This window comes from Portunus trituberculatus, chromosome 31 (assembly GCF_017591435.1).
Source record: "Portunus trituberculatus isolate SZX2019 chromosome 31, ASM1759143v1, whole genome shotgun sequence".
Taxonomy (NCBI): Eukaryota; Metazoa; Arthropoda; class Malacostraca; order Decapoda; family Portunidae; genus Portunus; species Portunus trituberculatus.
In genome coordinates, this window is record NC_059285.1 from 13,958,778 (window position 1) to 13,963,466 (window position 4,689).

The following is a 4,689-nucleotide window of genomic DNA, read 5'->3' on the forward strand; positions in this document are numbered from 1 at the left end:
CTGAAACTAAAATATCATAGTTTTTTTTTTCCCCTTCCAGCTTTAAAAGAAAGAATCCTGCAGAATTTCTTTGCTTTGTTGGCCTTTCATGGTGGAGAATATCTATCGAATGTTAATGCTGTTTGTGGAAATGTCATATTGTCTTTACGTGAACGATCAAAGTAGAATCGTGTGTTTTGGGCAATTTTAATATTTCTTCTTGAGTTTATATTGTTTTGAAGGAAGAAATCTGTCATTTTAATATTTCTTCTCGAGTTTACATTGTTTTGAAGGAAGAAATCTGTCATTTTAATATTTCTTCTCGAGTTTATATTGTTTTGAAGGAAGAAATCTGTCATTTTTATATTTTTTCTCGAGTTTACATTGTTTTGAAGGAAGAAATCTGTCATTTTAATATTTCTTCTCGAGTTTACATTGTTTTGAAGGAAGAAATCTGTCATTTTAATATTTCTTCTCGAGTTTACATTGTTTTGAAGGAAGAAATCTGTCATCCGGTTGTACTTTTTACACTTTAGTGGTGAAAAGTATCATTCACATCTTAATGTCTTGTTTTGTTTATGAAGATTTTTTACTTTTCTATCACACACAATACAAGTAAAAACTATCAGTGTTGTTTTCTTTTTTTGGGCCAAATTTTAGTTCTTTCCTGGAGTTTTGTGGCAATCAGGACGCAATGAATAGTTAACGAGACTCCGAAGCTGCCAATTTGAACATGACCAACAACAAACTAGAAAAGAATCAAACAATGGAGTGCCACGCTTCACTCTCTCAAAGTTTGTTTTATGTTCTGAAGAAATGAACTCAATTATTCAGTTTTGTTTTTCCTAACTTGAGTCAGAAATTTGAGGCGCCTTAATGCCTTATCCCGAGGCATTCCAAGCAGGGTTATTTGTTCTTGATGCATTAGAGATTAGTATTAGTTCATTACGTATACACAAGAGATGGTCGGCTTTGTATGCTTGAGCAAAAATAGGTAATTAGTACGTATTTTTTTAGATATTATTTGGTGTTTGTTTTTTCTATATTTTTATCGTAGAGAGAGACAGACAATCCATGTTTTTTTTTTTCAATGGTTTAATTTCTCTGTTTACTCTTTTTTGTCCTTTTGATCTTTCTTCCTCACAAAGAATGAATAAATGAAATAAAAGAAAGGTACATTCACAAAATTTTCATAATCGAGTCAAGGCTTCCACTGCATTCCACCACCACAAAAAAAAAAAAAAGAAAACTACACACATATATATATTTTTTTCTAGTCTTCTCAACGTCACTGTTCCTCTTAAATATTTCAATGGCTTCAGTGTTTTTAGCTATTTCTTTTTTTTCTTTCTTTTTTTCTGTCGGTCAAAGGCATTCACCCACTTCCATTCCTCACCTAACCACGCCACCAACACACCACCTGCAACACACCTGCCTGCGCAACACACCCCAAACACGCTCCCAACACACCACAGCACACCTCAACACCAACCAACACACCCGAACACACACCACAATACACCAACCCACTCCAATACACTACCAACACACTCCAACACACCACCAACACACCCCAAACACACCACAACACATCAACACACCCCAAACACACCAACATATTCCCAGCACACCCCCACACACCAAGACACCCCAAACACACCACAACACCCCAACACACCTCAAACACATCACCAACACACCCCAACAACACACAGCCAACACACCTGCCTGCAACACACCTACCACAGTAACACCCATCCCAATACTCCTCCCTCTCCCCCTCTGTGTTGTGTCCCATATTCTGCAACACTTCCGCGCAACACCTTCACTATTTTCAAAGGGCTCTAGTTGAAGTGACACGGGTTTTGAAGTGTGTTTCTGTAATGACGAGTGTTTTGAAGTGTGTTTCTGGAATGACACGGGTTTTGAAGTGTGTTTCTGTAATGAGGCGTGTTTTGAAGTGTGTTTCTGTAATGACACGGGTTTTGAAGTGTGTTTCTGTAATGACACGGGTTTTGAAGTGTGTTTCTGTAATGACACGGGTTTTGAAGTGTGTTTCTGTAATGACATGAGTTTTGAAGTGTGTTTCTGTAATGACACGGGTTTTGAAGTGTGTTTCTGTAATGAGGCGTGTTTTGAAGTGTGTTTCTGTAATTTTAGTGACACGTTAACAAGTTTTCTGCATTATCAACAGGACCAATGCTCTTTAGAACTCGGCTAATAGTCTCTGTGGTCTTTGAAAATGGTCGCGGTGAGAGAGAGAGAGAGAGAGAGAGAGAGAGAGAGAGAGAGAGAGAGAGAGAGAGAGAGAGAGGGAAGCGTTTCTGAATATAGCACTGTGTCTTCCTTCCCCCACACTGCTGCTCGACCCTCCCCCCCTTTCTCCCCTCCCGTGTATCACTAACATCGACACTTAGTGGAAAAATATTTGCTTTTCTTTTTATTTATTTATTATTTATTTTTTTTTTTACAGTGAAAACATTATTATTGCCAGAATGATGAGAAATGCCGACCAGTCAATCCCTGGATCTGGCGGTATTGGTGTGTGTGTGTGTGTGTGTGTGTGTGTGTGTGTGTGTGTGTGTGTGTGTGTGTGTGTGTGTGTGTGTGTGTGTGTGTGTGTCTCTATGTGCTCTCAAAAAAAAAATGTGTCACTACACACACACACAAACACACACACACACACACACACACACACACACACACACACACACACACACACACACACACACACACACACACACACACACACACACACACACACACACACACACACACAAACGCTCTCTCTCTCACCCAAACAAACAACACAATTTTGATTCGCGTGTTGTGGTTCTGTTAGATTGAACCGGGAAACAGGACAGACAAACACACAAACAGACAAACAAACAGATGGACAAAAAACAAACAAACAAACATTTAACCAACCAACAAACAAACAGTTAAACGGACCAACAAACAAACTCACTTTACGTCGAGGTGGCGACGAACACACACGAGAAAAAAAAAAAAAATAGAAAAAAAAGGTTGAATTATTGTTTACTTGAAGGTCACACACAAGACTGACCCGAACAGTGACCTCTAATGACCCAGGCCACGGGAACTACCTACACCTGGCTAGCGTGGGTCACCTGTAGTTAATTAAGGGAAGGACAGCGAGGCACCTGTAGTGAAACGCCTCTTTCACAATAGGCGGGTGTTTCAAGAGAGAGAGAAAAAACGATCTAATTACTTAACCTTCATATACTCTATCATTATCACTATTATTATTATTATTATTATTATTATTATTATTATTATTATTATTATTATTATTATTATCGAAGAGCCTATAGTGTATTTTGTTACCAATGAACAGTTTCTTCCCCGTTTTCTTTCCTCGGACAAGACTTGTTTTTGGAAGGGGGTCTTTATTTTGGGGATATTTATTGATTTTTATGTATTTTATTTATTTTTTTTTATCGGTAAAGAGGGTTGCCTACGCTAGGTTTATGTATGTACACTGTCTATGAAAGAAATACCAAAATACCAACTTTATGTACAATATTCTCTAGTCTGTCTGTGTGTGTGTGTGTGTGTGTGTGTGTGTGTGTGTGTGTGTGTGTGTGTGTGTGTGTGTGTGTGTGTACATTACAACTACAAGGTAAATTCTTTTTCTCTTTCAGTTTCTGTTATTGGAGGTCAGAGGTTTGTTGTGTGTTTGTTTTGGTTTGTTTTCCTCACACTTTCATGTTTGTGTTTGCAGATTGTGCTTCACTTTGGCCTCACCTGGCGCCAGACACACGCAGGTGAGTACACATTACCTGTTAGGGCTGTTGTAATAATAATAATAATAATAATAATAATAATAATAATAATAATAATAATAACAACAACAATAGGAATAATAATGAATGAAAATAGTCACTACTGCACCACAAATCATAGACAAAGTTGTAATAATAATAATAATAATAATAATAATAATAATAATAATAATAGTAATAATAATAGTAACAACAAAGCAACTGAATGGTACTAAACATGACCATTTCTTCTCTGTTCTATTGCATCACTTACTGTTACGTGTAGTGAGTGAATGAGACCGTGTTAAGGCCACTTGAACTTATATTGATGAGTGGAAAAGAACCAGCTAACACTCTCCCTACCAAGACAAGTATATTTATTCATGGACTTAATGCTACCACTGCTACGGTTCCAGCTCCAAAAATATTACCTACCAAACACCACGTTATTACTGTACACGCTTTACTCTACGTTGGGTATAACTTAATGGCTGAACATAAGGAAAATTGAAAAAAAAGGAAAATAGTTATAGATTTAATGAAACCGAAAAATAATAGCACTTATGTTTAGTTATATACATTTTTTTCTTCCTTCATTCTTACGATACAGGGAGAGAAAAGGGAAGGGAAGTGGGAAGGTAAAGCAGGAAGAGGTGTTAAAATCAATATAGGTAAGAATTAAAAGGAAGGGGAAAAATTCTGTAAAAGTAATGAACGGTATGAAAAAAATGAATGAAAAATAGAGAACACATTACGATCCAGGGAGAGAAAAGGAAGGAAAGTGGCAAAGTAAAGTAGAAATAGGTGTTTGAAAATAATCTAGGTAAAAATTTAAAAGGAAGGGAGAAAAATTTGTAATAGTAACAAAAGGTATGAAAAAAAATATTAAAGAAAATAGAGAACATTTTCTTACTATACAGGAAGA

General features: G+C 36.6%; 1 protein-coding gene across 1 annotated transcript in view; it reads left to right on the forward strand.

The window, feature by feature from the left end:
• The window catches only part of LOC123511192 (microfibril-associated glycoprotein 4-like), a 76,075-nt gene extending 71,386 nt beyond the window's left edge, over positions 1 to 4,689 (forward strand). The window contains exon 6 of the mRNA XM_045266852.1: positions 3,725 to 4,689. The gene's annotated coding sequence lies outside the window, so the exon portion shown is untranslated. The remainder of the gene's footprint in view (positions 1 to 3,724) is intronic.